General features: G+C 35.0%; 1 pseudogene; it reads left to right on the plus strand.

Moving 5' to 3' along the window:
- Positions 1–4,433: 4,433 nt before the first annotated feature.
- LOC103609603 lies at positions 4,434–11,074 on the plus strand (annotated as a pseudogene).
- Positions 11,075–13,101: the final 2,027 nt, after the last annotated feature.

The raw sequence follows: 13,101 nt of genomic DNA on the forward strand, positions 1-13,101 counted from the left end.
CATCACGATGGTGGAATAGACATTTCCCAGTGTTGCTCCTCCCCATAAGTAACCACTCTGCAATTATTAAAAGCAAAGACTGCCAACCTGGGACTGCTGGAGCTGGGGAAGAGGAGGGGAGAACCATGGAGTTTGTGAAGTTGCAAAAGGCCATGGTGAGGAGGTGTAGGGACAGTGCCTATCGTTCTGAGCCTGGCAGATTCTGAGCCACCCTGATAGGGAGCAGGGAGTGGCTGTTGCACAAGGATCAAAACCAGAAAATGCCGTAGTGGTACTCTTTGCATAAACCTGCTTGGAGCCTGCAGGGGAGGGGAGGGCTTCCGAGAGTACCATAACATCCCACAAGCCATAAAGACCACTGGCAGGATTCCCCTGAGCCTGTGTAGGAGCAAGTGTCTGCCGCCTAGTGGAGAAAGGAGCCACTCAGAGTTTGCTCTTCCCAGTTATCATGAGGGACACCTACGTGGCCTGCCCAATGGGAAGTGGTTGGAGTGAAGGCAAAAGGATGGCCCACCAGGGAACACCAGGCTCAGGGAGGGCAGCTGGTCTTAGTGGAAATTGCTCAGGGTGATAGATCTGCATGATGTGCAATCTGCAGGAAAGACTCAGTCCTGGGCTGGAATTTCCATACAACCCACACTCAGAAGTGATTAATGATCTGCACAAAAAGCCTTCCCCAGAGAATGAGCAGCAAAGCAGCAATTTAGCTCAAGAACCGAGCTCAAGGTCCAGTCCCTAGAAGAAGTTCCCCCAACTTGGGAACTAACCACAGACTGGCCCATTAGTTCCTATTTAGAGTCTAAGTGGTGGTGGTAGTTATTAAGCAACCATAGAACAGAAAACAAAATGAAACAAAACAAAAGAAACAACTCCCCCCAACCCTAGACCAGACCAGAGACAAAGTACTGATAAACACCTATAAAACCTAGAAGTGGTAGCAGTCTCCTCAAATGCCAGGCATCAACATAAAGACACAAAGATTGAGAAAGAACAGAGAAACACCTCTCCACCAAATGAAATAAACAAAGCACCAGCAATGGATGCAGAGGAACAGCAGATCTATGAAATGTCTGACAGAGAATTCAGAATAATCCTCTTAAGGATGTTCAGGGAGTCACATGATGTCTGACAAAGAATTCATAATAACCCTTTCTTAAGGATATTTAGGGAGTCACAAGAAAATACAAACAGAAAATTAAATGATATCTTGGAAAAATTCAGGAGCAGAATGAGAAACTTGATGAAGGAGTAGAATCAATTAAGACAAAACCAAATAGAAATTCTAGAAATAAAGAATACATTATCTGAATTAAAAACTCAATATAAAGCTTCAACAGCAGACTTAATCATACAGAGGAAAGAATTAGTGAGCTCGAAGATAAAACACATGAAATTATCCAATCAGATGAGCAAAAAGAAAAAACAATAAAAATGCAACAGAAATACAGCAAGTATGGTAGTCCCTCAGGCAAAATGACCTCTGTATAACTGGAATACCCAAAGGGGAAGTAAAAGGAGGAGACTGAGAAAGCATATTCAAGGAAATAATGACTGAAAATTTCCCAAGTATGGAGCAAGTTGACAGCATCCAGATACAAAAAGCTCAGAAGCTGCCAGTCAAACTCAATCCAAACAGGAGTATCACAAGACATATCATAATCAAATTATTAAAAACCAAATACAAAGAATATTGAAAGCAGCAAGAGAAAATAAACAAATAACATTCAATAGAGTCCCAGTGTATCTCTCAGTAGAAACCCTATAGGCCAGAAGAGAATGGGATGATAAAAGTGTTAAAGGAAAAAGACTGTCAGTCAAGAATTCTCTACACAGCAAAATTAATCCTCAAATATGAAGGAAAAATAATTTTTTTCCCAGACAAAAAAAAAGCTAAGGGAATTCGTTAACATTGGACCTGCCCTTCAAGAAATGCTAAAGGGATAGCTCTTCAGTCTGAAATAAAATGATGCTAAAGAATAGCAAGAAAACATCTGAAGATACATGACTTATTAGTAAAGTAAATACACAGACATCCTCAGAATAATCCAATGTTGTAAGGGTGGTGAATAAACCACTTATATACTTAGTGTAAAGACTAAAGGATAAACCTAATGAGAAATTAACATATACGAATACCATATAAGAGATAGACAATATTAAAAGATGTAACTTGGAACAATAAAAAAATGTGAAAATATCAGGGGAATGACACCAAAGCATAGAGTGGGTTTTGTTTTGGTTTTTTCCATTTCTTAGATTTTATCTTGGTTAACATCAAGTTAAGAGGAGACATACTACTAATAAATAGTGAGATATCAAAATGCAAGGCTAGGAAAAAAACAATCACAAAGGAAGACAGTAAGACTGGAAAAAAGAAAAAATGGATGTACAACACAACCAGAAAAAAATAGCAAAATGTCAGTAATGAGTCCCTAAATGTAAATGAATTAAATGCCCCAATTAAAAGACAGATAATGGCCAAATGGATTGTAAAACAAGAACCAACAATATGCTACCTACAAGAAACTCAACCAACAGACACACACCAGCTGAAAGTGAGGAGATGATAAAGATATTTCATGCAAATGAAAGCCAAAACCCAGCAGGAGTAGGTATATTTACATCAGATAAAATAGACTTCAAGCCAATGAAAGTAAAAGAAAAGAGAAGGAAGGTCATTGTATAATGATAAAGGAATCAATTCAACAAGAGGATGTAATAATTCGAAGTATATACACACCCAACTTTGGAGCACCCAGCCATATAGAGCAGTTACTGTTGGCCCTAACAGGAGAGAGAAAATCTAAAACTTTGTAGCACCCAGCCATTCGAAGTATATACACACCCAACTTTGTAGCACCCAGCCATGTAGAGCAGTTACTGTTGGCCCTAACAGGAGAAAGAAAATCCAACACAGTAATAGCTGGGAAATTTAATCCTCCACTTTCAGCAAAGGACAGATCATCCAGACAGAAAATAAGCCAGGAAACATCAGAATTAATCTCTACCATAGGCCGACTTGACCTAACAGATATTAATAGAACATTTCATCCAACAGCTGAAGAATACACATTATTTTTTTCTCAGCAGCATATGGTCTAAAGTAGACCATATGTTAGGTCACAAAACAAGTCTCAACAAATTTAAAAAAATCAAAGTCATATCACCTACCTTGTCCAAGCACAATGTAATAAAATCAGAAATCAACAACAAAAGGGACAATAGAAACTGCACAAATACATGGAAATTAAACAACATGATCCTAAGCAACAAATGGGTCAAAGAAGAAACAAAAAAGGAGATTTAAAAAATTTCTGGAGACAAATGGAAATGAAAACACAACATACTAAACCTATGGGATACAACAAAAGCAGTTCTAAGAGGGAAGTTTATAGCAATAAATGCCTACATCGAAAAAGAAGAGACTCTGTATAAACAACCTGATGTTATACCTCAAGAAGCAGGGGAGGAGGGAAACCCCAAAAATCAGTAGGAGAGAAATAACAAAGATCAGAGCAGAAGTAAATGAATTAGAGGTAAAAAAAAAAAAAATCAACACAGAAGATCAATGAAACAAAAGGTTATTTTTTCAAAAAAAAAATCTTTAGCTAGACTAATGAAGAAAAAAAAGGTTATTTTTTCAAAAAAAAAAAACAAAAAAAAACAAAAAACAAAACACAATCAATAAATCTTTAGCTAGACTAATGAAGAAAAAAAAGAGAAGACTCAAATAAAATGTGAATTTCTCCCAAGTTAATTCAAGCACTCCAAAACAAAATCTAAACATGCATTAGTGTTTAGAATTTTTCAGACTAATTCTAGCATCAATATGGAAATGCAAGGGACCTAGAGTAGCTCCTGCAACTTTAAGAAAGAAAGGGTTGGAGAACTTCCACTGCCTTATTTCAAGGTATATTATAATGTGTCTGTGCTCGGAACTGTTTGGTATTTTCATAAAGATATACAAATAGATCAATGTACGAGATTGTAGAGTCCAGAAGTAACCTGATCAATCAGTTTTCAATAAAAGTCTGTAGGCAATTCAGTGAAATATAAGAATACTTCAAAAAGTTCATGGAAAGATTTGTATTATCTTTCAATTCTACTTTTCCCACAAACTTTTTGATGCACCCTTGTAAAAGATCATCTTTTCAACATTCCTTTATAGTGCTCCCATGCTCACACACATACAACTTCCATCTATACATAACATCTTGTACAAATGTAATTCAAAATGGATTGTAGGCCTGTATATAAAATGTAACAGTGTAAAATGCTTAGAATAAAATACAGGAAAAGATACTTGTGACTTTCGTTACTTGTAACTTTGGATTAGACAAACAAATTTTAAATACAATATCAAAAGCATGATGCATAATAAAATGATTACTCGCACTTCATCAAATTAAAACTTTTGCAGCAGAACAAGTTAAATGACCAAGAATGAATTCAAACGCAAAAATGATAAGTGTGTGAGGTAACGCCTGTGTTAATTAGCTTGATTTACCCATTCCACAACATATACATATTTCAGAACATCAGGTTGTATACGATAAATATTTATGATTTTTATTTGTCAAATAAATAAATAAATAAACATACATTTTTAAATGAGAAGGTAAATGTAACACTTAACATACTATATATCTCTAAAAATATCCTACTATGTATGTTTGCATTTGTAGGAGGATGGAGATATGACCAAGTATCTCCTTCTGTGAATTGACACAGGCTAGTTTGAGTGAAGTTTGGTCAACACTGGGCAGTGTTAAGGTGGACAAGCAGTCAAATACTGGGTTTCGATATCCTTTATACTGAAGTGCTGGAACCATTCCTTTTTTCAGGGTTACTTAACTTTCAAAGTCTAGATGCAAACACTAAACTTAGAAATACCCATTTTCTTGCTTCTGTTGCTTATTAGCTGTTTGAACCAGTTACTTAATCTCTAGAAGCTTCTGTGTTTCTGTATGCATAATACTATACTGCCTATGTCAAAATGTACACTTTTATGAATATTTAATGATATAAAAAAACACTCAACAATTTCTCAATAAATTCTCATTATTATTGTGGGAAGTAGTTTGAACTGAACTAGATTAGATACAAAATAACTTGATTTCCTCAAGTTTTAAATGTTTCAGAAAAACTTTAAGTATATAGATTTTGTTTACGATACAGAGGAACAGACTAAATGAACTTCAGTGTTTGCAGATGAGGCTGAACCTAACTGAATGTTCAGTGACACAGGAGAAATAACAAAATGGCAAATGGGATGAAAACTTTGCTGTGCTCTGGGTGCAGCCTCCCTTTGGTTTTTCCATCTTTTTTACTTGGTGATGCATTCTTTTCCTCCCTGCTGAGTAAATGGGGGAAAATGTTTATCGTTGAATCTTTCTTTGTCTCCCATTTCCCTACAATCTTTTCCAGCAATGTCCGTCCCTGGCATAATGTAATCTGCCATTAGTTATGATCCTGCAGGCCACTGAATTTATATCTACTCTAAACACTGAGGATCTTGATCATAGTCCACATCTGAACTGTAAATGCCTGTCTTTGATTCTCTTTTACCTCTTCATTTCAGATTTTTCTGAAGGCGAACCTAATGCTCCTGCAGACTACATCATTTTCCCTCCTGTTCTTGAGAAAGCTGGAAGGGCACAGAGCAGGCAGAGTTCCCTGAACTGCTCTAACAATAGCATTTTGGGACCTCTAGAGAAATAGTCCCTAACCAAGGCTAACTCAAAGGTGGAAAGTAAATACCCAGAGGCACCAGTAACATTACTGTGGACAGTGGCTTAGTAGCATTTGGCCATGACATGTTTAGTAATGTCTTTGAGGATATAACTTTTTAGAACTTTCAAAGACCTATTAAGTCTTGCATTGACATTTAAGTTTATATTCTGCTCTTTCTAAACTAATTCCCTGCAAGCACAGGCATAACATCAATGACACCTATGACTTAAAATGTGTGTTAGCTTTTGCAGGAATTTCACAATACATTTTGGATTTTTTTCTTAGTCTGAGTTAACTTTAAACTGCTAAATTGACATTCAAAATCCCCAGCCTGCTTTCCTGAGGGGTAAAGATCCACTTTCCTTTGCATCTCTGATGGATTTAGGGAATATTTGAAGTCCATTTCCCTTGCAAACCTGCAGAAGTTTTCTAACATGTTGAGATTTTCCAGATCTTTTCACAAGGTTAATCTGTGTATGTTTGAATTACCAGTTTGAAATATTCTACATTTCACTGCGATTTTGATAATGGCAGTGATTTGGCAGAGTGAGTATCTCTGCCAAAGTTGCAGGGTGAAATTCTTTCTGATGTAGCTAAAGCTAACCTAACAGCCATTCCGACCTGATGGTAAGTGAATTATCCTCCTCTCTTGGTTTGGGAGAGTTCCACCCACCATGTGCTAGGCTGATTACACGCTATTTACATCTATTTTATATAATCTCATTCTAAAGGTTATGACTTCTCTTGCAGCTTATGATGGTTTTGTTATTGTAAAATGTTTTAGCATATGTAAGTTTTAAGTGTGCATTACTTATAAGGAGAATTCCAGTTAAGAAAAATAAAGTTAAAGTTAAAAACATTTTCAAGTTGGCAGTAAATTTCATTGTTTCCCATTCTTGTATGTATTCCCCCATATCCCTATGAAGAAAGAGACCAGTTAATGGTTGAATATCTAATAAAAGTAGGAATTTCCTACTTTTCAAGAAACCGGCCTTTCTAAAATAAACTAGTTTTGTCTGTACTAACCATGGTAAGTTTATAGCTTCCTACATTTTGGTACACTAAGAAAATTTTGATGTACAGTTGAAACTGTACTTTAATTAGTAAAACATGTATTTTTGTTATGCTGATATAATGCCCCAGAGGGCATGAAAAATTTTAATTCAGTACTATCAAAGAAATAATTTAACTACATTGTTATAGTGGGGAAAAGTAGGCTAGTGATTAGTGTTTAAGATATGCCCTAAAATAACCAATTTGTCATCAAACTGACTTATTTTTTTTTCACTAACAGATTGTCTAAATTGAACTTTACTGGATCACACTCATTAAATCCATGTTGAGATTTAACAAATCTCTTCATTGGACTTGGTTGTACATGCGTGCATGACAATTTCATTAGTTGCTAAACTATTCGCTCAAAGATGAAAGAATACAGGAGGAAATAATTGCATATTGTGAACCATGTATGACACTACAGTAGTTCATAATGCATTATGTATTTCTCATTGTATCTCTGAATTATGCTATCGGATCTTAATTGTGTAGACAAGGAAAATGAGGCTTAAAGAGTTTAAACAATTAGGTCACAGATCACAACCGATCACTATATTACACTCAACGTTTCTACCTCTTTCAGTGTTGCTGTTCTATCCACTTATTCAGTCATTGCCTAATCTTTATTTCATTATTTGTGGGATGAATTTTTTATAGGAGTTTTCTTACTACCTCTGTAGTGAAAATAATATTGTTTTAATGTGGTCAAAATAATATCGTTTCGATGACCAAAATTATCCTCACCTGACTTTTCCCTCTTCCCTTTGTTATCAGCAGTGACCATTAATGTTGCCTTAGATACAGGATGATATATTTGGAGGTACTGCAGATGAAAGGTCAATAATGATCTAGGAAACAAGCCAGAATCCTAACTTAAGAAACTTACATTTTGGTAAAAAAGAAGTGACATTATTATTATTTTTTTCTTGAAATGATTGACTATACATGTTTGTGGGGTGCAAAACTGAATATCAATTCTGTGTACAGTATGTGATGATAAAATCAGGATAATTAGTATATTCAGCATTACAAAACATAATCACTTTGTGTCCATTAACCAATTTCTTATGAGCCCCTTGCTTTTTCTACCTCTAGTAACTACAGTTCCATTCTCTCCATTTGAAAATTCAATGTATTGTTATGATTGTTGCTTCTTTCTTTTTTATTCATTTTTTAGCTCTGACTTATGAGTGAGGACATGCGGTGTTTCTCTTTCTGTACCTGCTTTATTTCACTTAACATAGTTTTCTTTCAAAATGATTTAGAATCAGATAATTCTAGAACACATATTTATTCTAAATATACAATGACTTTTTATGTAAATACTCAGGGAGACGAACTGGGTGTTCTGGTAATCTGTCACTTTGACTATTCTCTGCAGCAATGAGGCTTCAAAATAGTTCTTTTCATTGTCATATTCTGTGAGACCCTCTCTTCTATCTCATTGTCTCAAATGTGGGATGCAGCTCCAGCCTGAGTGAGAATCAGCATTTCTGTCTTCTAACATCCACAGCATATTACTTCAGATCCTGAGAAATTACTAGATCCCTTGATCTACATCTCTTTTATTTAAAAATCATAAGTTTGGATTAATCAAATAATTCCATTTTTAAATTATTCATTTTAATTATTAATACATTTCTTTAAATCAAGTTGTTTTAGGTAAATGAAGTATTTGAAAAGTAACATTATTCCACCCCAGAAAGAATCAGCATCAGGTGTAATAAGCAGAAGAGAGGTCAACAAACACCTCCTTACCCAAATTTTTCAATACTCTTAATTACTGGTAACTTCTTAGTGCTCTGTTTTTAATAATTTCATTTTGCTAATGTAGGCTAGGAAGGCTTATAGTCATACTGATGACTACGTAGGAGCAAACTGAAAATTCTCTTTGATAAAATTAGAGTTTTGAATAATAATTTAAAACAGATTTGGTGTCACACAGTATAGACCAGTTTCTAAATGCTGTACCTATTATCTATGTGCTACCTAAAATTATTTCAGAGACTATAAATGACAAAGATTTTGATTTTGTGAATCACAATATTTGATGCTTTCTTGATAATCTTGCTTCAAAAACATTTTATGTTTTTATAGTAGACATCCAGTCATCCAGCTATGACTGCTGCATCAGATCCAGACTAAGGTAGAATGAATGTTAGAGCTTTTGCATCCTCACTGGAGTCAAATAATTCCTCATCACAGCTTCTGGAGTGCATTCTCTAATTCTTTATGTACTATACATTTTTTTTCCACTGACTAAATAATGTCTTAAGATTACACATGATATAAAAAAGATGTACATCCATGCATTTTTCATTAATTTATTCATGCAGCAAATACCACAAAGTGCTAACTGATCACAAAGTTACCTGCTGTACCATCTCCTTTTATTGACATTTGTTTCCTTGATTGTATATAAAATGCATCATATTTCTAGAAAAAGCCATGACATATGCATAATTCAAACAAACCTCGGGAATTTAGTAATCACATCTTTACTGATTGCAATCTGGAACTTGAATGACAGTATACTTTGTTTTTTAACAGAGTCAACATATGAAATGTAAATGAATGAATTTATAAATAAATAAATTTGGTGATTATTTTTCACAACCTCAGTCATTGAATGACATTCTTCCTTTCGCTATGTAGTTTTCAAACATTCTTTGCTTTTTAATATAACAGCAGTTACATTGGTTTAGCGTGACCCATTGACAATTGTGCTCACGTGGCAAAGAAGATTGTGCTCTACATAAAATAAAATTCTGAAATCCAGCTGTCATGTTTAAACATATTTGCATTTCCATTTCCTAATGATTTACTACCAGATAATTTGAAAATTTGGTGAGATTATTTAGAAGAAGGAAAGTTGACAGCATAGATAAGGCACACACTTTAAAAATATATGCAAAAGAGGGGTTTTTTTGGTCTAAGATTAATTAAGGCTTTATTATCACCTAAACAATATATTTGTTAGTAATAAACCGATTTTTAATTTTCAAATAACATTTAAATATTTTCTAATCATTACAGGTAATATTGAATAGAAAGCATAATTATTCCCTTTATTCCCATTATATTATTATTCAAACAGATTTGTAAAATGATATAATAAAAAAGAAAATACAGCTTAATGCCTTGAATAAATAATAATTAATATTCTATGCACATCTATTTTTAGTAATTTTATATTATTGGATTTGTACTGTTAATTTTTCGTCCCAATTTATGTTTTGTTTCTTTCAGATAATTAACTTATTTGTGCATAACATATACCAGCTCAAAGACATGGAAAGACAGGGAAACATCTCAGAATTCATTCTTTTGGGACTTTCTTATCATCAGAACATACGAATATTTTGAAAGACAGGGAAACATCTCAGAATTCATTCTTTTGGGACTTTCTTATCATCAGAACATACGAATATTTTACTTTGTGCTCTTCTTTTCCTGTTATGTTGCTGGTAGGAAACCTTCTGATCCTTGTCTCCATTCTATGCCACCCTGTTTTACCAACCATGTACTAATTCCTCAGCCATATGTCCTCTATGGACATCTGCTATACTTCCAGTGTTACTCCCAAATTAGTTGTGACCTGCTGGGGGGGGGTCAAAAACCATTTTCTATGGCAATTGGGTGTTACAGATCTTTACTATGCACTTCTTTGGAAGTACTGAAGTCTTCATTGTTACCTCCATGGCCTTTGATCACTACGTTGCCATCTGCAGACCTCTTCACCTCATGATTATCATGAACAGGACAAAACACATTCTCTTCCTCTTGCCTGTTTGGGCTGGTGGAACTGCCCATTTCTTTCTTCAGTTATCTATTACACTCCAGTTGTCCTTCTGTGGTCCCAGTGAGATTGATCACTATTTTTGTGATATCTTCCCATTGTTAAACCTTGCCCTTACTGACACCTACATCAATGGTGTCCTTGTGGTTGCCAATTCAGCTATGGATTCCTTAGTTCTTTGTGATCTTGTTTGTTTCTTATGTTGGTATGTTATTCGCTTTAAGAAATCAGTCAGCCAAGGGAAGACACAAAGCCCTCTATACCTGGGGTCTCATTTCACTGTGGTTGTCTTATTTTGGGGGCCTTCTGTATTTGCCTACCTTAGACCTCTTACCACTTTCCCTGAGGATAAAGTATTGGCACTTTTTTTGCACAATCGTTGCTCCCATGTTCAATCCCTTAATCTATACTCTAAGAAATACAGAGATGAAGGCCATGAGAAAAGTTTGGTGTCAAATATTATTTTTGAAAGAAGCACACAATTAATTTATAGAAGCTTATTGATTTAGTAACTATATAAAGAAAAGGGCTAAATGTGAATGAAAAAGCCAAAAACAGTCTCATAGATTTTATGCTACTTTGTTAACTTGAGTGGAAAGAATGAAAAATATAGGACTTAGAGGTTTCAATTAATAACTACTCAATTACTAATTCTACTTTTTTAATCTCTTGACAATCGTTAAAGTTTATTTTTTTTCTGAAAATTAAACCTTAGAGTTATAGATTTTTCATACATTGACTTGTGGAATTATTTTAAATACTGATGCTATTAGGATTTTATAAGTGAAGCATGTGTAAATTTATTATTTATTTATTTGTTTATATTGATTATGCATATTCATGGTGTACAAAGCTGACCTTTACCACTTTTGCCCTGGACGTGATGGTCAGATCAATATTATCCGGATGCCTCTTACCAAAAATTGCAATTATTCATCATGTCCCCCACCCAATTAATCTCTGACCTCCCTTTCCCCTCTCCCCCACTCTGCAACCCTATGTTATGTTTTCTCTTTCTGCAAGTCCAATATACCACTGTGGTCTTTTTTGGTCTTTTTTTTCCCCCTTCCTTATTTCTCTCTTACTTCCCACTTAAGAGTGAGGACATATAGTATTTTTACCTCTGTGCCTGGTTTATTTCACTTAACATAATTTTCTCCAGGCTCATCCATGTTGCTGTAAATGGTAGAATTCCATTCTTTTTATGGCAGAGTAGTAGTCCATGTTGCATATATATCACAGTTTCCTTATCCAGTTGTCCCTAGATGAACATTTAGGTTGGTTTCAACTCTTAGCTATTGTAAATAGAACTGCAATAAACATAGGTGTGCAGGTATTCCTTCAACCTGATGATTTCCATTTCTATGGGTATATATCCAGCAGTGGAATTGCTGGATCATATGGCAGATCTGTCTGTAGTTGTTTCAGGAAACTCCATACTGTTTTTGATAATGGCCGCACCAATTTACAGTCCCACCAACAGTGTAGGAGGGTTCCCCTTTCTCTGCATCCTCGCCAGCATTTGTTTTTCTGTCTTTTTTGATAATGTCCAGTCTAACTGGGGTTAGATGATATCTTACTGTGGTTTTGATTTGCAATTCCCTTATGCTTAGTGATGTTGAATATGTTTTCATGTGTCTGTTGGCCATTTGCATATCTTTCTTTTGGAAGTGCATTTAACTTTTATGACATGTAACCCTTGCATCGAGAGTCATTCTGAAGGCACTGTTCAAGGAAGTGTAAAGGACAGAAAAAGCGTGAAGAAGATAAAATTAAGTAGAGCTCTTATAGCAGAGGGCAGCTGGACAAATTACTATCTCAGCAGTTACTTGTAAAGAAACACAAACATTGCCAGATTTAAATTTCTCTTTTGCAAAACCATCACAAAACTTTTATCAGCTTTAAAGTTGGAAGTGAATGTGTTGAAAATGACCAAATTTATTACAATTTGTACATCCCTGTTTATGAAAGAGAAAAATAAATTCTTCCTATTTACATGGGCTCATGGCATAAACAATATGTGTTTTTCTTGGGGAAAAAAGTTTTCTAACAAGAAGTCAAACACAACATCTTTCTTTATTTGGCTGCATATACTGTTCTCACACATATAGAACATCCCCTTATGTCAGTAACAATCATACATTGGTTATGAAACAAGTGATGTCCAAAAGACCAACTATTTAACATGTATTCCCATTACCTATCATGGAGGTAATGACCCAGCTGACCCTTAGCTCCCATAGGTTTTATTCACTTGTTTATTTTTTGCATTAAGTAATTATCATTTACCTCCACATCTTGTAAGTCCTGATCTCTGCTCTGTGCCTTGGTTCCCACTTCCCAGCCATCTCTCCCTACCCAGGCCTTCTTTTTTCTCAGCAGCATGTTTCAGTTGCTTTCACACAGTCCCCTGACTGAGTTACTCCTGCCCCATAGCCAGGGACAGATCCAGGGAAAACCACAGATGCAGCAGTGTTTGCCTTTGGAGCAGGAAACTCCTCTTCTGATGTTTC

Source organism: Galeopterus variegatus, unplaced genomic scaffold, assembly GCF_000696425.1.
Source record: "Galeopterus variegatus unplaced genomic scaffold, G_variegatus-3.0.2 Scaffold9844, whole genome shotgun sequence".
In the NCBI taxonomy this organism is placed as follows: Eukaryota; Metazoa; Chordata; class Mammalia; order Dermoptera; family Cynocephalidae; genus Galeopterus; species Galeopterus variegatus.